This window comes from Lichenostomus cassidix, chromosome 1 (genome assembly GCF_008360975.1).
Source record: "Lichenostomus cassidix isolate B80296 chromosome 1, HeHo_3.0, whole genome shotgun sequence".
Taxonomy (NCBI): Eukaryota; Metazoa; Chordata; class Aves; order Passeriformes; family Meliphagidae; genus Lichenostomus; species Lichenostomus cassidix.
The window spans coordinates 97,077,500-97,104,465 of record NC_139479.1 but is presented as its reverse complement, the minus strand read 5'-3'; the positions used below and the strand labels follow the sequence as shown (position 1 = coordinate 97,104,465).

Here is a 26,966-nt window from a genome sequence, read left to right as displayed (position 1 = left end):
ATAAGAATCAAACTCTACCCTGACATAGTGGTCTGAACACGCAGCAGTGGTAAACCCTCTACAAGCCACATTAAGGGCCATGTTTGCAGCATACTGGGACTACACTTAAAGAACACTGCTGAACACAAACACCACAGCAGTACATGATCTCCCATCTTAAAGTCTGAAACTGATTTTTGTCATCGCATTTACATACAGGCACGTGGGGCTTTTTCAAGTATTTCACATCAACCTGAGTGACCCCCTGCTTCTGAGCTGCAATGGAACCAAGGCATCCATCTCATTTCTGTGACTGAAAATTTCAAACAGAAGTAATGACAGATATAGCCAGGCTTGTTTCAATTACCAACAATTGGCTTTATAATCAACAGCTGAGAGTCCTGATCCTACTGGTACGTTAACTCTGTAAATCATACACCTTTTCAACTGTATTGAACAGATTTCAGTAGTATGCTCATCAAATGCTGAATCCTTGATAACTTTGTAATCATTATTTTAGGGTGTTTATGTAAGAACTAGAATTTCTTTCAAATTAGAGGCAAATGAAAGGCGTAACTATTGGAAATCACAGAAGTTTCACTTTGAAATTAAAAGTATCATCTTACTGCAGCTACTACAATTACTCAGGTCAGCTCTAAACCCAAAGATTTTTCCTAAATTTCAAGCATTCCTACAAATAGGGGTATAAAAAGAAATTCCTACAAATAGGGTTATAAAAGCTCACATATTTTGGCAAGACAATGGCTTATGTTACTTTGTAGCAGCTGGTGAGAACACTCATGTCTATCTTGTCCCTAGTCACTAGTGAGGCATAGGTATTTTACTGGACAACACACATTAGTGCAACAGGTCTGTAAGTAAAGAACATCTAATATCAATTGTGTAGTAAGTTCCTTCCATCAATGCTATTTCATAGACAAGCATGTAAGGATGTTTCACTTCATTCACCTTATATGGCTATTACAGATAACCCCATAACACAGTCTTACAATCTTTTTCTACACCATGACAAGCAATTGACACCAAGTGGCACGGAAGAAACTTAAATTTCTTATGAGAGTTGAATTATTTTTATTCCCAGTATCTGTCTGCTGATTAGGAAAGCTATCCAATCTCAGTTTTGCCTTAGTTCTACTGAACTGCATTGTCTGCCCATGTAAACAGCAATATTCACATTCCTGAAGATACCTGGTTAATAAACATATTTGTACTCCTGTTCAAAAAAATAAAAATGGACATTTGCTGATTTAAAATGAAATCTTGTAATACAAATCAAGAGATCCACAACTCTCAAACCTTAGGATTCTTGTGGTCTACTGAATCGGAGAAAATCACTTCATCTTATTAATACTGTTTCTTTCAGTGTTACTTCTGCCAACTAAAACCCTCATGCCCATGGATTTCTAAGGCAGGCTAGAGAGATTTTTTAAAAATGAGACTTGGAACTCAAAGTGCAAGGTTAAGCAAGCATGGGGATATAACCACAGGTCTCAAATCATGCCTTTGAGGAGACATACTTGATTAACCCCCCTGCTCTTTTGCAGAGCTTTACATCCTGATCACAGAATGTTTCAGGAAAGTGCTGACCATCAGCAGGTAAGTGGAAACAAAAGCACAACAAGAACTCCAGCAGCCTAAATAAAGATTGGGGCACTGGGAAGAGAAAGAAATAAATTTCAGCCTTATGTTCTATATACTAGCCAACACAGTCTCACTAGTTAGGATAAACTATTTCAATTATTGCCAATAATCCCCCAACTCTGATACTTTTAACAACATTTTAATTCTTCAGTTTCTGAAGTAAAATATCTCTGCAGCATCACTGAAGCAGCAGAGAATTCCTTTACTTCTGCAGTTCTTCAGCCCTGTGTCCCACCTCCTTATCAGCATTACCACAACATCAAGGTGAATTTGCAAGTTAGAGATGCTCACTGCCAATCTGGTAAACTGTGAACCTCATACACTACCAAGTTCCTGCATTGATTCATCCCTATTCTCCACTCACAGTGACAATGCAAATGATAAGCAAATTACTACCACCTAGTAAAAATAAAGATCCTGTTTTGTTGACAAAGTAAGAATGCTTGAATTTTCTTTCTGGAAGTAAGATTCTTGAGGACAGAATCTTGTTCATTTGCAAAAATTATTCAGAACACAAAGGTGAGGTTTTGAAATTTTGGCCTAACTGTCTCATGATCTGAATGCATGCGACTAGCAAAATCAATTTGTAACCTTTATTTTCCTTCAGACCATAGCTCTTAGTATAGAACAGTTAGCTCCTGCCACCTTGTGGGACTCCATGGGTTTCCCTGAAAGCTTGTATCATCAGTAAGCCAGTGAGTTAAAACAAATAAACATTCAGGAGTTACTTTTCTGGTGATTCACCCTGGTGAATGTTAAAATAAGAGAGAAATATTTATGGAGAGAGTATGCCATTTTGAATATTTTCTGGTTCATTATCCCTAGCATTGTTTATATACTTGAATTGCTGGATTTAGTAATCTTATGGAGGGTGTTTTAAATATTTAAATATCTGTCAAGAATCCTAAGTTTTGGAAACTGATGCTTCCAAGTTTAAAATAACATTATGATCAAATACTTGTCACCACTAGTGTATTTCACATATTTGAAATAGATTCCACACAGAAATAATATAAATTTAGACTGAAAATCCTTGCATTTATGGGTGCAATTTGGAAACCAAATAATAACCTTAGTCTCAAAGAATTAGGCATATGCTTAACTTTTAATATGGTGATGTCTAGTTCTCCCAAAAGATCTGATTCCATGTATTTACTCTTTAACTGTAATCTAACTTTCTATTTCATTTTTTCATCTCCACCTCTATCATATGTGGCCAATTTAATGAATGAGTCAAGTTCTCCAAAGAAGAGTAAGACAACTGGAATGGAAAAGCTTTTTAGCCATAGTAACAAGAAGGTGAAGATGCATGGATCCCAATCCTGGTGTCTTACATGTAGCCTGACTGCCCCTCTGACAGGTAACTTGTCACACCTACTTCATGGAGATGCAAAAGACAACAGCAGCTGCCATCACTGGGAATGCATGAGGCTCTCTTTTTGTTTAAGCCAAACCTCTGCAGCTGCAAATACCAAAACTGAAAGAGCACAGAGGATTGCAGATGATGTGACTCCATGAACCTGATCAACAGCCTCAATGAACCTGCTCCTGTGTATTCTTGAGTTGAGTGATTTGCTACAAATGCAGAGAAATGCAAGAACAGTTAGGGAGCACTTCTTCCCCCCCCCATTATCCCACAACTGCTTCAGTGGATTTGGGAGATCTGTCATGCTGTGTACTTGATGCCAGCCGTAGCAAACTTAACTCCTTGGAACTCCTCCTTCTGCTAGAGGAAATACTGCCAACAGACTCAAAAGAGGAACTGCTCTTCCTGATGACAAAAGCAAATCATCTCTACTAAAGGTCCTAGTAGCTCATAAATAGACTCAAAAACAATAATTACAGATCCGCAGCCAAAGGAAATACAGCAGGAATGTCTTTTTTAATCCATAAACAGAATGAATTTTTACTCAAGACAAACAATAATAAAATGTCAGGCTATGAATCAATTGGCACAGCACACCTGAGGGACATAGATTGTATGTTCTTATACTAAAAGTTTCAGGATCTCACAAGCTTCCCTGGTAACTTCAAAAGTGAGGTTGTCTCTGACAACCACCATATTGCCCCACACACGACTCCTTATTTCTTCTTATATATTCATAAGGTCCTGGCAGCCACACAATTAACTTACAAGGCAACGCTCATAGGTGTTCACGACAATCTCTCACCACACCTCAGCTCCAACACTGAGAACCTCTCCCAGACTGAGGTATGTCTGTGTCCTGACTGGAAGGCACGAAATGCTCCTTACAGTTGTCCTTACCCATACCAATCTCCCCTTCAGAAAATCCAGCCAGACAAACTGGTAGGGAGCTCTAGAAAAGTTATAAGTCCAGATGATGACAGAATCAGAACTGCAGGGCTTATTCTACCTGATCCCAACACAGCCAGCACCCTGCAAGGACAGGACAGGCACCATTATTCTCTACCTCAATCTGGGTGTTAGGAATACAGACACCTCCTTACCCAGAGCTTATCTGCTTCAGATTTTTCCCTGCTCTGCAGCACCCTGATGTTGTGTCAGTCTCACTGTAACTGCATACATGTATTTAAGAGCCACCTTCAGTCCTTGGCTACAGAGAAAAAGAAATAGCATGCACTAGCAACAGCATGGATCAGCACCCACTGCAGGTCTCAACACCATAAAGCATGGGAAGTTAATAAAGGGACCTTATAAGAATTTCCGCTTTGATACAAGTGAATCATATCCTGCCATATCCTTTTATTTTAATTTTATTTCTCTACTAGTCTTATATTCTGCAGTGTTACTAATCCTGCAGGAAGATCCCTGAGCTAACTTTCTGCATGTCTACAGGCCCATGTCAGTCTAACTGCAGTACCAGGGAGCTGAGCTATTACCTTATTCTCCAGGATGCTTTGAAACCAGTGGAAGCATAAACACACTTCTCATACCCTGAGTAGATGTCCTCTCCTCAGTGAGTGTAACTCAGCTGGGCCTGACAATACAGGACCCTCAAGCAGCAGCAGACTGAAAAGAACCTGATGATCTTTCACATCTTCCTGAAGGTGTTGTACAGTATTCTGAACATCACCAGCAGAAACTGACCAACATTAACTGTGCTTAAAGTTGTGAGCTCTCCAAGGAGACAGAAGCATCTGGTCCAGGTCAAGGAAGTGTCACAACATGGCTTGAGCCTGGTTCCCATCTGAAACACTACTCCCAAGCTGTCAGGATAAGATTTGTTTTAAATTTTCTCAGAATATTTATTTTTCTACAAAAACATTATTTGACTTTTGCAAACTTTTCTTGAGGGAACTTTCCAAGAAGTTACATAAATTAATTACTTTATTCATGTACTAACTAGAGAAAGAAATATTTAAAAAACAAACAAAAACCCACAAAACAAACCAAACATTACTGGGCCACTTACTCCTGTTTTATATTTTATCTATATCCTTATTGATCTACTTTTGATGTCAACGGTTTAGCCTCACATTTTAAGCAGAAAAGAGAAAGTTTCTGAATGTAATAGACTTATTTCTTAAGAAACACCTCTAAAAGTGGCCCTGGTTACAGAATTTACAAACTTCTGTACATAGCCTGCCTTATGAGATTTCCAAGAGGAACCTCACTGCTTTGTAAACCAGAATACACGATCAGATCCATCTTCACCATTGTTTCACTGATGCCAAGCCACAAGAGCTTACCCAGAACTGTGCACGTGCCCAAGGATCTGTGCCAAAATGTCTCCAAACAGGATCAGGCCCCTGTAAGATTAGCTGCACATACAGCTTCAATCCTGCAACTGCAATAGCTTAAGGAGACTCCTACGACAGAGCCATTGCAGGACTGAGCCCTAAAATAATCAAGTATATAAAGATCTTTGTGCTCTCCTCAACTGAAGCACAATTCTTAAAAATGAACGGAACAAAAAACTTTTGTATTTGTGAAATAAAAATCAATTCTTTGGATGACAAGCAGGACCAGCATTCTTCAGGCCAAGCTCCTTGAAATCTATAGGCTGTTTTCTCATTTTTTGTTTTGTGGAGGGGTTTCTTAGGATTTGTTTTTCAGTTGTTTTGTTTCTTTTTCTTGCAGATAGAATTACTAGTATAAAAATATGTTTCTCATCTCCCTCAGATGAAAACCTTGCAAGGCCCCTGTGCTAAGGATGAGCACAACAGAGGAAAAACTCAGTCCAAAAGACGCAAGTTTGTTCACATTATTAAAAGGTCAGCAGTTAAAAAACCTGATAGTGCTGGCTGGGGCAAGGATGGGAGATAACTCTCTTGGGATCTACAGAGTCACACAACATAGCATACAGATAACTGAATTTGAAATCAGAAGGTGAATAAGATATTAAGAGTTTTCTGTAAATCAGATTCTGGTATGCTCAAGACTGTGTACCAACTGAGAAAACAGAAGTTATTTAAAACCCTAGGTGCACACAAGTCCACGGTTCTGAACTGTACTTGCCTAAGAAATGAAAGCACAAGATCCATAGATTCTCAGTCTAATCTGATTTGAAAGACAGTCACTAGGCTCCCTTGTTACTGACCTAATACAAAAGTACAAGTTCAAACTTGGGACCTGAATTACAAAGTACCCCAAAAAACACCACATTGCCACAATGCTTCCAGGCCACTTGTGCCAATCCTTACAGCAAGAACCTCTGGCTGAAGAGATGAGCTGAATACACTGAAATACATAGGTAGAGACAAAGTCTGGCTTACAAAGTTCTTCTGAGCAATAGGACATTTTAGCTCATTCTTGCAACCAACATAAATATGTTCCTATCACCTTCACACATTTTGTACAACAAACAAAACATGCCTGTGCATCCCTGCAAAAGTCACTTTCAGAGAATCAGGAAGAACAGAGGGCAATATTAACCCAGCACTGCTTTCAGAAGACACCGTGGCTTGGAAGAACAAAAGACCATGCCCAAAAGCTCTGACATGCAAGGCTGTTTTCCTTTCACGCAGCACAAGTTCTTAGATATAGAGGATGAATCCTGAATTGAACCTGGATGCTAATAGATTTCTCAAGTGTGTAAGCTCACAATTACTTAACCAGTAAGCTTGAAATCAACAGGTAACACTTCACCACCATTTTTTCACCCACCAATATAGGAAAGTAATGTGCATAGGGCAGATACTTTAGTAACAAAGAGGTAGTTGGTGCAGTAAGTTTAACAGTCATGTAGAAACTTGCAGGAAGTTTAGGAATTCTGTACTTTATTCTGCCACCAGTCAACTGGTCTTACCTGAACATCCCTGAGTCTACTCTGCAATCTGCAAAACGGGGATGGGTAGCACTGGTTCTGAAATGTTTGTAAAATGTAGTTAGCTGATGCCTGCAAAAGTACACAACAGAAGAGCAAAGTGTTATTACACCTGAAAAAAGTTCTGTTTAACAAAATATGTAATACATAAATGACGACACCACCTGTGTTCTACAATACACACTCTTAAAAGACTTTGTTTACACACCTGTTTAGAAAGTGAATAGTTTTGATTCTCTGGTAGGATGAACCTGGAGTCCATCTCTCCAGAGAAAGAAGCAGGCATCTCTTTCTAGACCTTCACAATCAAACAAAACTGACTGCAAAATTTTCCCCAAGTAATGTAACATGACCACAATTAATGCAATTGCCATTTTACCCTATGACAAGGCTAACAACAACAACAAAAAAAACAACAAATAATGTTGACAACTCTTCTCAACTTTCTGCCTTGCTACTCTCTACTAAGTTTTTCCTTCTGAGACTGCACAACACTTTAAAAGGAAGAAGCCATCACCACCCCAAGTTTGTAAATGGAGAAACTGCTTTATTTGGTCTCCATAGCTGAGAGGGCTGTAGTGGCATACTCTACCATTATTCTAAGGCTACCGCATACTTTCAACCACGTTTGTAAAACTGGGAAATTCACACCCATCACCAGTTTCATTATATTGGTAAAGTACAGATGATCCTTCAAGAAATCTTAATGAGATCCACTAAGATTTTCTTACAAGTCAGAATTTATTTCCACTGAAGTCTGTAACAAAGTTCTCACTGAACTGAGCATGACAGTCATTACACCTAATGGGGTGCAGCTCCTGGGCAACAGCATAGCTCTTTTTTGGAAGGGAGATGGGGGAAATAACACATATGGTAAGCTGCCCCCATCACTTTTGGTGTGTGGGAGAAGTACTTGGGGAAGTGACAGAAACTGTTTTGCAGACAGTACATGATATGTATGATACTTTGCAAAGGACATTCCTCTGCAGTTTACCTCACGCAAACTTGGAGGGCTCAGGCTAAGACAGTGCACCTGCTTTTCCACTCCCTCCATGCTTGGCTAGGGCCACCACAAAAGCAGACTGCTTGGCAGAGACACTACTTTAGTTCAGCACTAGCAGAAATGCTTCTGGTTCCTCAGTTTAAAATTGTTCCAAAAAAAAAAAAGGCTGGCCTGTCATCTAAATATGAACTGATTATTTCACTAAGTTGATCCATCTGACTGACTCTCCAAAGTAAGGGAAAAAAGTGAATTTTAGGATACCACCACCACCACCCACTGCCACCTCTTCTTCTGCCCCCCAATAAAAAATGAAAAGGAGTGAGGGTCTCTCATTCTTCTGATCAAGTGCTACTGATGTAGTTACAGCAATGTTTTAAACACATACTGCTCCTAGCTGGTTTTGCCACAATCCCCCAGATGAACACAGCCAAATTCTATTCAACAGCCTCAGAAGAATTGCACAAGCTCACATCAACCAATTCCAGACCAAAGTGAATTTTACATCCAGATTTTTTAGCCTGACCTGTAGCCCATTTCAGTGCAACCTAGCAGGAAAACACTGCTAAGCACACATGAAGTAACAGGTTTCTCTGAGACAACTCAGACAAAACACCATCAAAGATACTGACTCTCCTGATAAAATCTTGGCTCAATACTTATTTTCTGAAAGGAAAGAAACATTTCACATGTCTAAGGGGGAGTGTGGGGGGGAAGAAGCAAGTTAGGACAGGAATAATTCAATCCTATGAAAATGCAATAATTATAAAATGAGCCACATTGTAGAATCAAAGAACGATTTGGGTTGGAGGGGACCCTAAAGACAATCTAGTTTGAACTCCCCAGCCACGTGCAGGGACACCCTCAACTAGACCAGGCTGCACAAGCTCCATCCAGCCTGGTCTTGAACACTTCCAGGGATGAGGAACTTCTCTGGGTAACCTGTGCAGTTGTCCCATCATAGCAAAGAATTTCTTCCTAATATCTAATCTAAATCTGCTCTCTTTCAGTTCAAAGCCATTCCCTCGTGTCCTGTCACTACCTGCTCCTGTGAAAAGTCCCTCTCCATCTCTCTCATGAGCCCCATGAGGTACTGAAAGGCTGCTACAAGGTCTTCCTGGAGCCATGTCTTCTCCAAGCTGAAAAATCTCAACTCTCTCTGCCTGTCCTCATAGGAGAGGTGCTGCAGCCCTCTGATCAAGTTCATGGCCCTCCTCTGGACTTGCTCCAACAAGTCCATGCCTTTATCATACTGGGGATCCCAGAGCTGGATGCAGTTCTCCAGGTGGGGTGTCACAAGAGCAGCACAGAGGGGGTGAAGTAAAGCATTCTGCTGAAACAACTACATTAAACAAAAGCCAATTGTTTTAGGGCAGCTAAAAACATTAATGCTTCAGCAATAAACAGCTTTGATCAAACAAGTTGCCCAAATATGTGACTACTATATTTTCTTACTGATCTTGAATCAAAAGTACAAGAAAATGAAAACGACAACCCTTTCAGGGTGAGTGATTCATCGTACTTTGGCTTGTTCTCTTAAGAGTAATAAATACTCAGTAATTTTCCTGTTTCAATTTTTAAAGGAAGGTTTTCTTTTTACTTCTTTATAAAAATCAACCATTTTAAACATTTGCAACCTGCAATAGCATTTTGACCTTTGTTTCAATTTTCTTTTGATTTCTGTTCAGCTTTCTAATCTTATCTTTTCATATTTAGTTATACTAGACCACAGTAACTGCTGAGACTTTGAATACCCTATACATTGATACAAAAGAATACAGAAAAACAGGACAAAGACAGGATCGTGAAACCTATGTTTGTGCCAGGGAGAGAAGGCCATAAAACCACTTTCTGAAGTGTGCAACTCCTCCTTTTTGGGTGGCAGGGGCAAAACTGCATTTGTACACAGTTTGTGTAACTGTACAACAAGACCTCAGGCACTCTCTGCATTTCTGAGCACAACCCTTCTCCTACCTGAGGTCTAACTCTACATTCCTTAATGGTCACAAATACTGCTACACAGTTCCCCTGCTGCAGAAAAAACACATGGAGCTGCAGAGTCAATACATGTTATCAAGCTCTTTGCTCAGATGCTATTAATATTTTGGTAGGGTGGGGGCTAGAATTCATGTCAGCCACAAAGTTGCTATGGCACATTTACCAATTCTTTTCCTTATTTTTTTTTCCATCTAATACATTAGTAATACATGCAGCATCCAGTAACAACTTGGTTTCATGTTTTGCTTTCTCTCATCAGCAGTGCTAGATTCCTTCCTGAATGTTTTTAAGTACCCCCTCAACCATTAAAGTCACAATCATATGCCACATAGTCTAAAGGAAAGCTTGTAACAGCAATTGTAAAATAAGTATTTTTTTTTTATGTTAAGTAATATTAAACAGTGATCTTTTGATCACTTTTAAAAGCTACAGAGGGGTCTTGTACCCACAAAAAAAATTAAAAAATTAATATGGCCACAGTGTTACCTAGCGAGCTGCATTCCTTAATGGCAGAAGATACTGCCCAAGGCATCTGCTGTTACAAATAGAAACTGGATAATAGATGCTAAAGTAATCTAAAAAAATATATTGCGCTTAACAGAAACAGATACGGTTACAAACGAAATCTTTCTGAACAAAGAAATCATATCCACATTTCAGATGATATTGTTGCAAGATGTATTCTAACAAAAAAAACCACTAATTCCAATCTGCCTTTAAATTATTACAAACCACCATTAAATTCTACTGTAAGATTATGTAACTCAATTTACATTAAAATAAATTGCAAGTGTTTGATGTCAAAACTGTAAACAAAAAGCTCAAATACTCAACAGGTAAATCTTCCTGGAAGTACAAAGAAGAAGTATTAGGTTTAGAACTAAGTTACCTGAAACTAGTACCTTCCATTGCATCTGCTGAGTCTTTGCTCCACAAGTCATTTAGTGGCACTTCCTGTAAAGCTGGGAAACTAACTGCGAATTGAAAAAGTAAGATCATTTGTTTTCCTTCTCATTTGAGAAAACAAAGAGAGAAGTTTGAGTTCTGCTAGTTTTAAAAGCTTTCATTCAGTTAAGCAGCTACCCTATTAGAGATAACACTTTTAAGTGCAAAATCTATTTGCATTTACCTGTGTGTTTGTGCATCAGAGTGATTTTATTAAGTAGGACATTCTTGAAGGCCACAATTAAAAGAAGGCATAATTTGTCATGTCCAAAATATAAAACTTTCCTAACAGTTGCAATCTAAATAAATGCACATAGGCCATGAAATCACTTAGAAAGTGTGCAGGCATACAATTCATGCTCTGAAATAACAAAAAAGTAGCGCCAAATTTAGTGTAAAGGCTATATTTAGCAACATATTTTAATGGTTGTCTACCAATACAGACTGCTTCTGAAAAAACAAATACAAAAATACCAAAGCAAAGTGAAATTACAAGCACCAACTTAAACCAAGTGTTTATTGACCGAAATCCTGATTTAAATCAGTTCAATAGGTATAACTGGAATGTCAGGGCAGCAGACACATGAGTGTACATACAGAGGGGCTCACAGGGGCCAGGAATACGAGGCACAAGACCCTCCCTTGCTTTCAGTGTGCCTGCCTGTCCCCACTCTCTTCTTCAGCCCTGCTCAATCTCTGCAAAGCCTGTTAGAGCTCAAAGAAACACCATCCCTCACTCATTTTTTTTTTTCCTTTCAGGATCGTTGAATAAGAGAACACATACTGTCCCCACAGTTCAGGCAGACCTGAACTGTGCCCTTCTCTCATGTAACCCCTTGCATGGGGATGCCTGTGATGACAGCCTCACCTCCCATTTTGATTTCACTCTTTCTGCAAAGAGTAACAGTAAACTTCAAATGCAGCCCAGTGGGCCCATCCAGGAAAGCAAGACTGCACACAAAAACCAGATCACCCATGGCAGAGAAAGAAGCAGAACATTTCTTAGACAAAACACAGTATGTGGTCAATTTTCTCAGGTGCTTCACTCCCTGCACTCCAGCATCCTCTCACTCACTTCGGCCCCGTCAGCACATGGCGCAGCGAAACAGAAAGCTGGACAGGGGCATCCTCGAGAGTCTACTTCACTATATAAATAAATAATCTATTTCCTCTAGACATATCTCTCAGGAGGGCAGGATCTTCCTTTGCTGATTAAAAACCAGGAAGACTTTGTAGGCATGCATACCGAAGGCTTTGTTTGGAGCTCCCACCTGAACAACAGGCTAGCCCCGAGTAGCACCAACCTAAGCAGAGATTTCAAAACCTGCAACTGAGTATCCAGATCCTTTTAACAGCTTCCTCCAAAGGAAACTGATGGACCAAACGGCAGTGAGGGCCTTCAGAGCATGGTATTTTGCCTGGGTCACTTTTAACCATGGACTTCATTCACCTTCTGATGCTTTGGTACACAGTGCTGACGCAAGACAAATGAGTACAAGCACATACCAGAGATGCAAGAAAAATACTTCACACTCAAAAACTGTTTTACACACACACAATATGTTCTCTCATATTAATGGAAATTTCTCTCTCATAGTAATGAGAAATGGAAAATTCAACCATTACACCTAGTTATCTGTCATTTGCTTCCCTTATTTAAGGTCTTCTATACTAAGAAATAAAGTTAAAAACTTCCTTTCCTAGCTCTACTTATGACACTTGTGCTCTTTATTTAGTCCAACAGTTTTAAAAGAATAGCATTGGAGCTTCTGCTTTTAGTCTTTCAGCACTAAAACACATTTTTAATCAATACAACAGAGGAAATAAATTGTGAATAACTGCCTGCATTAATATATTTGCTACCAGCTTTGTCATTCTTCAATTTGCAGACACCAAATTTCCCCTTGTAAACACCTCTGTTTCTCCAAAAGCAGCTGGAAATTAATTATGCTGTTTTTATTTTCTTATTAATTCATATGCTATAGTTCTGTAATCAGTACAGGATCATGCTGCAATTTTGCATACTTGTTTCAAAATACATTATGAGCACTTGATGACTGATGTTTAACACAATGTATGAAAGAGCATCTCAAACAAATTAGAGGGAACACAAATAAACTTAAATAAGAAAAAGAATTACACACATATTCAAACAAGAGCTAAACCCTGAAACTCCCAAGTGTGTGGCATGGAGCACTCACTGATTAGAACTGAGCCAGGCAGGAAGTTTACACTGTTCAACACGAAATTTGGATATAAAGGAGCATTTTGCAAAGAGAAAGAACATATTGAGATGTTCCAATGATGATGATATTCCAGATATACCAATGAAGTGGAGGTGAAAATGCTACCTCTTTCTGCATCTATCATCTCTGACCATCGATTTGCAGTACATCAGAATCCTTTCTTTCCGTAGCCAGCCAGCCCACTTGGGAAGCAAACATACTTGAACAAAATGGCTTACATGCCAGAAGACTTATCATCTACCAAATGGCATTCTCACACTTCATGCTCTTCCAGCCTCTTCTCATTTACAGGAACTCGGCATGTTTCAGCAATGTCTCTCTCTATTCCCAGCTCTTCCTAGATGGCTCATCATCAGGTCAGGGACAATCTGTAAATTTGTGAGCTGATCACCAAGTACAACAGGTGCGAGACCCTAGCAGGACTATCTGCACGTCAATAACTAAGAATAATGTGAAATCTACAGCTTTCCTGAAGAATTGCAGGCCACCAGGAACTTCACACAGCAAACCTCCAAAGGGATGCACATTTCTCATGCAGCTCTGGTTCTGGCTCTTTGTCAGGAGTTCACCTGTACAGCTGTAACTGCAGGATCGGGCTCTTCAGCGCTTAGGACAAGAGAAATTGATGTTCCTGTACTCCACTCTGTAAGTCAGCATGATGTTGCCAACTGTAGTTCACTGTAGGCAGGATGTAGATTCGAAGACCACCACTTGGGGAAAGCAAACCCAAACACAGCCAACCACAAAAATGTCTTTTTCATCAACCTGACAAAAACCCCTAAGTTCCTTCCAACTTCCACGGCCAGATTTTAATGCTGAACATAATGTTTCAGCTCCACTGACTTTAACAGAGTTACTTCACACTGAAGAGGATGAAATGAGGCAAGAAATCAAGTCCTCCCTCACTCCTTTCATTCTCACCTAAAGTTTTCTTTATCCAGCTTCAATTCCAAATTTATTGTGAAGTCTCTCTTAAATATTGCTTCAATAATCACAAAACAATACATTCTCTCACATACACAAACAAAAACTAGGATTATTTGTTTCATAAAAGAACACATAGGCTGCACAGGGAAGATGTACTATTCTACTGCAAGAGATATAACCTAACTATGACTGTGTGACATGCCTTCCCCACTGCCATTGCTGGGTAACTCTTATTGTACAGGGTGTGAGTACAGATGAAAAACAAATAGACAGACAACTTCTAACAAAGTTTAAGTTTAAAAGCCCTGATGTAGCTGGCAGAAAAAAGCGTACTGAGGAAAGAACTGAAAGATATTGGTTGAAAGCCATCAACCCAACAACACTGAAGTACTGCCTGACACTCAGGAGCACGATACAGTCACCAATCCTTGACCCAGCTTAACAGTAGCACAGCACTGGGCTTCAACCTTCCTCACTTGAATCCTGCAACAGCCCAGCTCAGTTCTCACCAACAGAGCCAAGGAGCAACCTTTAATGTGTGTGCCTGACCCTGCCGTGGGGACCTCCGGGTTTCAGCAGCACAGGACAAAGCCCCTCCCAGGAGCACGGGTGGCAGAAATTGTCCTGTTGCTACACCTGTGTAAGAGGAGAGTGATCCCACAGCCAGAATGGTAGTTGCGGCTCCACAACGTCTCAAAACAGACCATTTGTTACATACATAATGCCTTTCAGAAAGAAAATACCATAAAATCCTAAACAAAACACCACACAGCCAGAGGGAAGACACCTTCCCACTTTCCCTCAGAAAGGGAAGGTATAGACAGGACTTGATAAGCTTCTTGTCAAGAGAGCTTCCACTTGCATTAAGTTCCACAGATCCCATGTTGTGCAACTCCACTGAATCATTTTTATCTTTGCTGAATGAGGCTCTGTGACATTAAGGGTCAATAAATTGCTGCTTCTTACTTTCAGTATTTGCTACATTTTATAAAATCTCTTACATAGAGACACCCACGTGGAAGATTTCTGACAATAAAAATTCCATGCTTCCTAAGCAACTGATTTTCTCACTGTAGTCTCATAAAATCCTGTTAACTTTCCTTCCCCTCACTAAAAATTGAAATTTTGTTGTACTAGCTTTCTTTGTACTGAGATATGCCTGAAGCTAGCTTATTTTCACATGCTGAATTGTCCATGCTCATAAGGACTTGCTATTACATTATGCATTTGTGTGCTATAAAGGAAAAAACACGAACACTGGAAAGTGTCAAAACCATGGTTTTCATCTTTGTTGATTCATCTTTTAGGTAATCAAATTTACAACTATTAGAAATAATAAAATGCTGCTACCACTACACGAATACTACAATTAGGTCTACACACAAGCATTAAGTAAAGTGTGTTTTACTCCTCAAATACAATTCCAATTTTTAGATCAGATTTTTATTTTAAGTAACAGAACACCAGTAAACAGCAAATCTGAAAACCTTACATATGTTTACTGGCTCTAGAAATAAAAGTTCAGTAAGCAAGTTACCCTATTCATCACAATACTGCCAGAGTGCCAAAGTAGTTGCTTCCACCAATTGCATGTTTTATAAGAAAATTAGTTGTGATTTTGCATTACATTATGAACATAAAAAAATAATTTAATTGTGAAGAACCATTTCACATGAATCACATTTTAAAAACTTCACTATGAAGAACCATTTTCTTCCTTGCATTAACTTCACAAAGTTAGTATTAAATAAATGGGGGTAATAAATACTGCAATAAACAGCAGTTTAAATACCATGTTTACTGGCAAAAACTCTTAAGTAAGCTCTGCTCCTGCTTTACGCTGTCTTGTCAATAAATATAACCATATTGTAAGTCAGTAACTTCACAACATTCTGAAGGTGGGATTTTTTTTTTTTTAAAGCAGCATTATGAATGAAAGTGGAGTGTTAGCAAAAGCTGCCCAAGTGGTGCAGAATTCAGTGAGACTACTCACATCTCAAGACAGGCACTGATCAGGAAAGCTTCAGAGCAGTAGCATACACCAAGGGAAAGGACACAAAACTAAGGAGTCAGATGTAGAATTTATTCCATTCCCTGCTAATGCTAACCTGCTAAGTGACTGCAGGCAAGCCTACGCTCCTTCACAGCTTTTTATCTCAAATGCCTAAAACAGGGCTAAAAATGATTGTTCCTCATCTTGAGGTGTGTGATTACAGTATGGCTTGTGTACTTCACCAGACAGGACAGAAGCACATGAATAAGGCAAAGCCTACAACTGCCAATTACTAATAATATCACCATTATTGAGAGAATAGCATGTGCTTTTTTCTTTCTCAAGCAATGCAAAACAGCACCCCATCAAGCCATTCTTAAAGTTAGAGTAATCCTTATGCTGGCTCAGATCTTATTCCTTCTGAAATGATCAAGAAGGGTGACAGCTGTAGGAGTCTTTTGTGAAATTCCCATGTCCACCAGCACCACACTTACCCCACTGCTCTCAGACAGAAACACTGTATCACTACTGATCTTAAAAAAATAAAAACGAAATAATAAAAAGAAAGTAAGTCCTAATAATATTTTAGCAGAACTAGAAAGCTTCTGGCAATAATACCCCAAGAAAGGGGAAAACATGGTAGAAGAAATAAACTTAATACTATAGAAGTTAGAAGGATGACCTAAAGCTATTTCTTCTCAAGAATATTTTGAAACACATACGATTTTAAGCTCAAACTAGCTTTATAGACTCCTAAGTACTAATGAAAACAAACTATTAAGTTTACAGCAAGGTACAACAGTATCTATACTGCTCTGAAAAACTTAAATCACTCTGAAAACTGTCCCAATGTACAGGCACCATATGATTTAATGATACAGGGAAGTACTGTCACTCTCCAATTGCAGGTGACAAAAGGACATATGGCTATGCTTCTGAAAGTAGAGACCTTGGAAGTCACCAGCAGGCCACAGCAGTGCTGCTGATTCCACCGGTGGCCACAGCAGGCCACCCCCACGACAGGGCACAGGAAATCCGATGTAGGTCCAAAATTTGGACAGCAGCCTCTGGTTTTGACTACATCACTTGCCATAGCTCACAGAGACAGCCCACAACACACTCAAAAATTAAAATCAGAGTTTCAGTTCAGATCCAATTTTAATTTATAGTACCTTCCTCCACCAAGGAACCGCCTTCAGATAGAGGGGGATCTGAACACTACACAAGCCATGTACTGTTGAAAGAGAAGCAATATCTCACCTCCCAGGTGTCCGAATTTCACTGCAGGTACATTTACAAACTTCACACCACAGGTCTCATCTACCTTACCTGCACCTTTTCCACCACTACATGTGGTGGAAGAGTAACTCGTACCAGCTCACTTGGTCAAGATGTCCTCTCTTCACACCACTATTCCCTCAGCTCTGTGCCAGAAGACTGCCCTGCCTAACGCCATGCTCCTGAGCTCCAGAGACACTGCGCATCCTCAGCTTGCAGACCATGAGCAGCAGCAACCTGGAAGAACTTTCAGCTCTGAATGCGAGCAATCGTACCAGTGAATTTAACAAGACTTGTCATCTGCTTCAAGATATTCACATGCTTACAGGATCACCAGCTACGGAAGCACTAATTTACGAACAAAGGGTATTAGGATCATTTCAGATGAACAGGAAAAGCATTAGTTATAAAATAATTGCATGATTACCTCTGATATTTTATGTGGAAAACTGACATTTAATATCTTTAATTATTCACACAACAGCCATGAAAGAGAAAGGTTTTCTTCCTTGAAGAGAAAAATAAGGATGGACAAATTCCTCTCAGCATCACTCCTACACTCCTTTTCCTAAATAAACCTCCTGTTGAAGCCAATGGAAGTTTTGTAGGCAATAAGCTTATAACAAGCAGCTCCCAAAAAACTCCAAAGTGTCAAGGGCAAGGTTCTTAAATATTGTGAGTTTACCTCCACACAGAAACCAGCTACGTTTCTGCTAAATTACGTATCTGCTTGACATGGTTTATCAGCTTGCTGAGCCAAGAGGTAGAGTAGTGTGCAACAAACTTTTGACATCATGGGCCAATTTTTGAAGCATCTACAAGCCTACCTGCCAAGCAGCTCATCACCTTCTAGCTTGTGACACACCAGCGCTGCACTGGCACTTGCCAAGCAAGACCAGAACTCCTGTACATCAAGACTGAATTACTAAAGTCCATTCATTAATGGATTTTCTCTTTAGTGAGAACTTTGTAATAAAAGAAATCCTCCCCTTTACCAAAATAAAACCTCCCTGAAGTAAATGGAGATTTCTAGCCATGGACAAATCTAATGAAATCTCTATTCTCACCTTAACTAGGCACATTATTTTTACTGTCTTTTTTTTAAGCTACAAGGAAATGTATTTCTTCTCTTCCTCTAAAGCTCCTATTATGCCTTTTTAATAAAAAAGATACCCAACCCTTTTCTTTTTTCAAGCCAGTTCAGCATCAGATGAGACCTATGTTTAGGACTATGCACAAAACCAAGGTCCACTCCACTCCAAGTGTGGGAAGATTATGATCACCACTTCACTGCCATATCAACATTCCACGCATCTGAAAGACTTCATAACAAAACTAAAACCAGATAATGACTCAAGACCTGAGTCAAGGTCTCCGAGCTATTCTTGTTCAGAATCCTTTACTATTATTCAAAATAAGGAAAACGTCCTTAGCACTTAACAGCACTCTCATCTGACTCTTACCTGAAAACACAGAAAATGAAGTTCAGAAATCAGTACATTTGTATTCAGCCCTGAACAACATTTTGAAGCCTATCTGCCAGTTTTGAATTTCCAAATGCGTTTTTACTTGGAAAAAATTGTTGCACCAATTACTCTTAGCAGAACACAATCCTTGTCAGCAATGCCATAAAACCAAAAGCAATATTCTCCTATGCAACTAGTCTGTCATAAAGAATTTCAGTAATTGAATTTGGTGTTTATATTCTGAGACCTACACATACCAACCACACACACACAAAATCCGAAAACTTGAAATTTGGGTGTAAATCTGCAGGAACCAGAGAACAGCAAATTATGCCTTCAAAACAACTTCTCACAGTAGTGATCCCAGCCTTAACACTAGCTTTGTGGTCATAATATCATACCAGAACAGCTACTATCAACAGCCCCCTTCAAGTCAGCATGTTTGGGACCATTACTTATCCTATGTCTGCTATACACTGCCTGCAAAAGGTCAAGAGTATGTTATTAATTACCTGCATTTATGAGTACTAAGCTTACCCCAAACACATGTCTAGTCTTGTTTTTAATTATATACCAAATAGTACCAAAAAGAAATGCTACCTCCCACTTTCCCATTTTGGGCCCAACACAGTTCAGTGCCACCGCGGGCGATTGTATAAGAAGTGCTCCAAGTGCCACTCATGTCATCTACAAACGTGACCCCAAAAATTTAGAACTGCTTCTTTAAACTACCACTTCCACTTCAGCTTAAAAGGTGTCAAACCCTTCAAAAGTTATGATAACTTTTCCGAGCACGGAGATTAAAAAAAATATAGTTGTGTGCCTGAAAGCTTGGGAATACTAGTAAATTAGTCACTAAGACAGATCTTTCAAATTGATTGGTATCTGCACTCATTAATGCCAAAAGAAAAAAAAAATAACACAGAAAGAGCATGGATGGAATCCCAATTAGCTCTCAGTTTACGTGTTAAAACTGAACAAACTCCTGTTGCAGCAGCATTACAGTTCTGCTAAACTTTTCACTGATTCTTGACCTCCAGAGTTTTCTAATTACCTATTCAGTTTATATTTTTGTATTTTTCTACCACTGAATTTTAAAAGGACTTTACATGCTCATTAATGTTCCATCTGTGTGTTGCACTTTGCATATTCTAATGTTACTTTGGTTTAAAACTTTTGCCCTAAGTCAATCAGCTGATTATCTCTACAAAGTTTAAGGGGGGCAAAAAATAAGTGAAGAGAGCTCTGAATATGCACAGCCTTTTAATTCCCAGGTTATTTGGATGCACCTCTACATACAAACTTTCTATTGTAGCAGTTGCTATTAGCACCTGGAGAAGACATGTTTTCTGAGGTGCTAAAACCCGAGCATGCATCTTCCTTGTAAAAAGTGGCACCACGAGGACCTCTATCTTACCATCAACAACCAAGCTCTTTTTCCATGTGTGCAGTTTACATACTTACCCAGGAAGGCAAATGGAAATTACACACAGACGAAGATGAAGCTGTCTCAAAGCCTTTGTCATGTGATAGTGACCTATAAAGTATCAAATAAAAGCACATCATCAGCACACCATGATTTTACAATATTGTAACTCACCACACACCAACGAGAGGAGAGATCCCAAAACTTGAAACTTGCTCCCTCTTCACCCCCACCCCAGCCAAGTTGTCATTAAAACAAGATGACAGTCGCAGGAAACCGTAAGGAGCAAACAAAAGATGCACCGTGTCTGTAAAGGGCATTAGGAGTGGGCAAATGGAGCAAATCATCTGAGTGTGCATCAGCAGGGTGGGTTATTTTTCCTCTGTCTCTCTCTCACACGGATGCATGCTCATGAGCGCACACAGACACATACACATACACACAGGGATGCATCACGTAATTATTCACATCCACACACAGTAATACTCGCACGTATTATCAAAATAAAAGACCGAAAGTTGACCACCATCTGCAAGGAGGCATACATAACAATAACCCTCGGGAACTTACACAAGTGAGCGATCAATCCCCGCGCGTGGATAAGCCAAACAACGCAAAAATTAACAACAAGAACAAGCCGCCAGACCGCAGGTACGAGATCCACCCAGGGAAAGAGACAGACAGACAGAGCGACGGACGAAGGCTGCGAGGCTGGAGCACAGTTTCAGGTAATGCCCGCTGCCCCCCGGCAGAGCCCGGCCGAGCCGCCCGGAGTGCTGCGGCCGCCCAGGCGCCCCTCCGCCACCGCAGCCCGCGGGGAGCGACCCCCGGCCGCCGCGGGGAGAGCGGCGCTCGCAGCCGCCGCCCGCCCTCCGCCCACCCCCGCCCGTGCAAAGTGTAGGGCCACCGGAATCCGGGCTCCGGGGTGGGGTGGAAAGAAAAGGTATTAAATATGGAGAAAGACCGCCGTGACCCAGGGTTTTCCCGTCTCCCCCCCGCGCCCCCCGCCCCCGGTCACCATCAAGTTTGCATCCTAGTTACAAAATGTCGATCTTGAAGGCTGACAAGACACAGGGAGAGGGGGAGAGAACGAGAGAGAGGGAGAGAGTGAGTGAGAGAGAGAAGAGAGAGTCCATCTTGCTTTGAGGGGGGAGGAGAGGAGCAATAATGCAGCGCATAAATCTCACCCTCCCGGGGGAAAAGTCTGCACAACACCTTTGGGGGCGAACGGGCGCGCAGGGAAGGGGCGGCGGCGCGGGGAGGGGGCGCGGGGGGCTCCCGGCCCTCCCAGCTGCCCTCCCCGGCGGGCTCCGGCGAGGCAGGCTGGCAGCAAACACCTCCCTGCTGCTCCCCTCCTCCTCCCCGCGGGCCCGGGCGATGATCCCGCTGCTGCCGCCGCCGCTGCCACCGGGGAGGAGGTGCCGCCGCCGGGAGAGCCCACATGGAGACCGGCACCCCGTCCCTGCCCCGGCGGCCGAGCCGGGCCCCTCCGCCGCCCCGCCGAGCTGCGGGACTTGGACGTGTCACCAGCAGGACGGGCAATGGTTTCGGCGCCCCAGGCCCGAGTGACCACCGCCGGCCTGGCGGCGCCCCGGCCTCCCCGCACACACTCACCTCCGCAGAAAACTTTTAACCGCGGGCCTCCCCCGGAAAAAGTGGCGAATCCGCCCCGCACACGGTTAAAGCCCCGCGGCCCCCCGGCTCGGCTGGCGGCGAGCGGGGGAGACCCGGGCACGGTCCTTCCCCGCCCCGGCGGGGAGGGAGGGAGGAGGCAGCAGGCAGGGAGGGAGGGGGCGGGCAGCCGCCTGCCGGTGCCTCTCGCCCCGCCGCCGTGCATGTCGCCTCGGCGGCTCTCGCATCGCTTCGTTTTACCTTCCTCATTCAGCGGCGGCAGCGGGCTGCCACCGATATTCCTAACGCAAACCTGCTGCCGTGCGGCGCCCGGGATTAACGCGACTGCCTCCTTTTCCCCTGCCTCCAACCCTTCCTTCCCCGTCCTCCTCCTCCTCCTCGCAAACCCACACTGGATCGGCTCTCCTCACAGCCATGCAAGTTTCATACATTGCAAATAAACCCGAGAGGAGGAAGAGCGAAGCGCCTGGCGGGGAGCGGGGGGAGGAGGAGGAGGAGGAGGAGGGCTGCTTTCTGTAATTTACCAGCGACCCGATCTCGCAGCAGCAAATAACAGCCGAGCACCCATCCGGCTCCCGGCGGCCGGGAGAGGCCCCCCCGAGGCGGCCGCCCCCTGCCCAAGGAGCCCCTCGCCAAGTTTTCTGTCATCGCGACCACCCAATGTCACAACTTACCTTCAGAAATAGGACTTTGCGCGGCCGAGGCCTGCCGCCGCCTCCCCCGGCCCCCGCCCGCCTTCCTCCCTCCCTTTCTCGCTCTCCACCTTAAACTTATTGACACAACATAATCCCGCATCCACGCGAAACTCCGGCAGGGCCGGCCGCCCGCCCCCCCGCTGCCCACCGGGGCCGCCGCCGCCCCGGGTGCATCGCCGATGACTACCGGAAAACGCACAGCCCAACTCTCCGGCCGAGCCCGGCCGCCGCTGTTGTTGTCGGGGTCGGCGCCGGGGTTTCTCCTCCCGCTCCCCGTGCGGCCGCTGGATCGGCTGCTTCCCCCTTCTCCGGTTTTATATCCCCCCGCCCTTTCTCCCGGTGGCGGCGGCGGCGCGGAGCCCCCCAGGCCGGCGGCAGCCGATACCGATCCGCGCACTCTCCCCCGCGCCTCGCCGCCCCTCGGGATGAAGTTTCGTTTCTGTCTGCCGCGATTTCCCTGTCAAGTCCCCTCGGAGGCACGCACCGAGCGGCGGCCGGTGGCCATCCCTCCTCCTCCTCGCCCTCCTTCCCCTTCCTCTCTCCGCCGCTGCTCTTGCCTCTCTCTGTGGCGGCGAGAGGTGCCTGGTTTCAAACGCAGCCTGGCACTGGCTGGCCTACCCCCGCCGCCTCTCGGGCTCGGCTCGCTGGTGTTTTAAATGCCCTGCGCTGTACCGCGATCCACTTGCCCCCTCCCCGTCAAACACCCCCGGTCACCCCTGCCCTCCCGGCCGGGCGGAGGGCTGGCGGCACCAACCCACCCGTCCTCCGTTGCCCAAACTTTCAAAACGAAGGCAGGGCTGGCAAAAGGGAGGAAAAGTGACTGGGAGCCGCCGCAGCCACCGCGCCGGGCAGGGGAAGCTCCGCGCCTACCTCCCGTCCGCCAGCGCCGCAGGAGGGGCGCGGAGGGCTGCCCCGCCGCTGGGGCGCGGAGGGGAAAGTGTGGGGCGAGGGCACCCCTCTCCCTATCTCTATCTCTCCCTCGCTCTCTCCCTCCCTCCCTGCCTGCCGCTGCCCATCTCCGCCCGCCCGGTGCGGGTCGGCGGGCGGGCGCACTCACCTCGGCGGGGTGCGCACCGCGCCGCTGGGCCGGACGCGGCTCGCAGCGCAGCCCCTCCGCCTCGGCGCCCGCGGAACGCGGCTCCACACAGAGCCATGCAACCCGGGCAGCGCCACAACACTCCCCGCGATATAAGACGCCCCGCCATTGGCCGGCGCGCTGAGCGACGGGCCCGCCGGCCACTCAGCGCTGCCGTTACACCCGCGGCCCGCGAGGGAGCCGCCGGCGCACACACTCTCCGCACACACTCACACAAAGATCTCCGCGCTGCCCCTCGCGGGGTTCCCGGAGCCCCCGGCCGTGGTGCCGGAGCGGGGCAGGGAGCGGGGGTCGCCCAGGGCAGCGCCGAGTCGTGCCGGCCACGGCGCCGGCAGCCGCTGTCCATTGGCCGCCCGGGCAGCGCCGCGAGAGTAAACTACGCCTGCCCTGGGCAGCGCCGCGGGGTAGCGGGGTGCGGGCTCGGCCCGGCCCGGCCCGGCGCACCCCGAGCAGCCCCCCGGGAACTTACTGGGCTGAGTTGGGCGGGTTTCATTCAGAGGCCACAGCGCGGCGAGCCAGAAGTTGCGGGCGGCGGCAGCGCATCCGCGCAGCCCCTGCCGGGGCAGTAAACACGGGCAGCCACCCCCGCGGCCCGCGGGCGGCCGGGCCGGAGCGGCGCTGCCCCCTGACCCGGCGAGGGGCGCTCGGGCAGCGGCGCCGCGCGGGGATGCGGCGGAGCTCCGGGCGGTGCCCGCTGCCGTAGGAATCCTCGCCCAGGCGTGGCGGAGAGGCCCTCACCGGGCCAGCAGCGACTGCACGGCCGGCTTCACATCGGCTGCCCGTAGAGACAGCTCGGCTGGCAGAACTAGCCGAGTATAACGCTGGGGTCCGCGCCACGCTCCGTTCCCTGCCCGGTCCTCTGCCCTGCACTTCGCGGACTGTACCAGCGACATGGATGTGGAATTCATTTGAGAATTTGTGGCTCACGGGCTGATAGCACAAAGCGACAGTGTGAGGCCAGCAGCTTCTGCGTGGCTGCATGGCGATTGTGCTGACGGGTGTTGGAAATGTAGTCTAACTTTTCGGGAGAAGCTCCCATCTACTACAGAAATCAAACGCAGTGCGATAGCATGCTGTGTACACTGACCCTGTGTATCAATGTTCAAGGGATTGAATATATGCAACTGAGACCTTCAAGGTTTTTAAGCAGAAGACATGTGGCATTTATTCTTAGGGTTAGGAAGAACTAATTTTTTTGTGTGGCACTGCCTCTAGGTGGGATGCTGACTTCCAGTCAGCAATTGTCACATAAAAAAAAAAAAAAAAAAAAAAAGATCTGAAGAACTAGTTATAATAACAGTGGAAATGTAATCGGGTTTTTTTCCCAGTAGGAGAATAATGTTTGTGTTTCACAAACTTTACACATCCAAGGATTGTTGCAGTTTCTTCCATATATTTTCAGTCCTGAGCTTTTTTCCATTGTGATATAGTTAATTTCAGCATCTTCCCATGGCTTGTCTACTCTTCTTTCATTCCCCACCCCCTTTTTTTAGTATGGCCGAATTATGTTAAATAACTGTGAAATAACATTTATGTCTGAATAATATAGTGCAGTAAAGTACAAGCTCATATTACAGGACTAAATTGTATCCATGTTTCTGAGAAAGCATTTTAAATTAGTCTGCACAGTTTTTCTGAAGATATGAGAAAAGTATTGTAAATGCCCCACCCTCTTGTTTGTTGTAAGCAGGGGTGGGTTTGTCAGTGCCTGAATAATAGAAAAATAACAGCATAAACATGTTTTTGTAATGAATGCATTCTACTTCATTATTTCATTTTCAGTGCTAAGAAGGCAGAGCTGACCATGTATCCACTGGAAGTCAGGTGCATGTCAGGTGTCACAGGCTGGGACACTGGCAAGTGCAGGCACACACATTTCATTAGTCACATATGAGAAGGCTGGCCTAATTTTTAGGCAGAGCTTCCTTCTATCATTTCTAGATTGTGAAATGTTCTGCAGTAGTGGATAAGCAGCATCTTTTCTGTATGCATAAGTAGTTGCTGGTGAGAGTAAGAGGCCTAATTCAGACAGTTAAAACGTACATGGTATAGTTTCTTACGTGTCAGTATTAGTGCCTTGTTTCGTGGATTCTTCTACCCATATTAATAACACCACACTCTGGAGTCTCTCATACCTCTTCATTGCTAAAATCCTGTCAAAACAGGTAATTACTGAGCAATAGAAGTGATGTAGACAGTTGATAGTATACGTGAATTTCATTTTAAAGTTTTTTGATTTTGTTGTTAACAGATCACTCTATTACGCCTGATACCTTTGCTGGCCATTTCAGAAAAGATGCCAAGATAAGGACACCTTGCATGTAATGTAGTTGTTTACAGCTGTACAAAATGGATATATAGTGCCCCTAAGTAGAACAACTGTGTTCTGTGTCTGCTTCCTACATTTACAAATGGCTTGTGAGTTATTTGCAAGGCAGGCCACCTATTAGGCCTGTAGAAGCACAAGGATTTTTTCACCCTTTAAGAGAGATGAGTAAGGTGAGGTATGCTCATATGTTCAGGAAACAGAATGCTTGCATTTCCACTGTCTTTGATTTACTTTGTCCATAGTGAAAGAGAGAACTGTGTTTTCTTGGGCTGTTAATCTGGGACCTTTTGCAAACACTGAGATCATGAAGAGGAGAGGGAGAGGATGGTATATATTTCTGGATTTCCATTTTTCTGTATATGATTTCAGGTAAATGAATTTCTTTGCATGCCCACTTGGAGATATTTCTGGCTTTCATCAGCCACTGTTATCAAGAGTTTTAAGGTGTTAGCAAGTGTCTCTGAGGAATTTTTCAAGGGACAGCAAGTGCTGAATTTTTTAAGTTGCTTGCTGATTATTATTTTAGAACTCCACAGAAGTTGCATTTCTAGATTTTTCTGAAAAAACTTGTGTCATCAGATGGGACTTTTCTGTCACTTGTGTGTAGCTGGTGGTATTAGTTTTTGAGAGTGATGCCCTGACCCTACCTTGTGGCAGGTTCATGTGTGCTGCTGTGCACAGCCAGCCTGCACTGGAGTCGGTGCAGTTCAGCTCAGATAAAGTGTTCAGATGTGCGCACAGCGGGATTTGGGGCTTCCAAGTTGCACGTCCGTGGCATTTGTGTGAGTTCATCTGGGTTTGCCTGCTTTGCACTCAACTGGCGGTGGAGTATCTCTCTCCCAACTGGATGTCCCCTCCTAATTAATCTGTGGCACAACAGAAAAGACATAAGCAGCCATGTGTCTATGCTCTGTCAAGAGAGAAAATACTTCCATTCACTTTGTTCTTATTTAATAATAAGAGGAAAAATAGTAGCATTGATACAATGAATAGTCACAGGGATTTTTTTTTTTACTCCCTTCTTTTGGGGCCTGCCGTGGAGCTC

At 43.8% G+C, this 26,966-nt stretch overlaps 1 protein-coding gene across 12 annotated transcripts in view; it reads right to left on the bottom strand.

Moving 5' to 3' along the window:
* The window catches only part of BBX (BBX high mobility group box domain containing), a 137,363-nt gene extending 113,690 nt beyond the window's left edge, over nt 1-23,673 (bottom strand). For 3 of the 12 annotated variants that reach the window (XM_085072653.1, XM_085072700.1, XM_085072755.1), the window contains exons 1-3: nt 22,981-23,118; nt 20,208-20,280; nt 6,873-6,962 (exon numbers count right to left, since the gene is read on the bottom strand). The gene's annotated coding sequence lies outside the window, so the exon portion shown is untranslated. Of the gene's footprint in view, nt 1-6,872; nt 6,963-20,207; nt 20,281-21,783; nt 21,845-22,695; nt 22,849-22,980; nt 23,119-23,553 lie in introns of those variants that run through there. The other 9 variants (XM_085072764.1, XM_085072709.1, XM_085072727.1 and 6 more) reach the window with 9 other exon arrangements.
* Nucleotides 23,674-26,966: the final 3,293 nt, after the last annotated feature.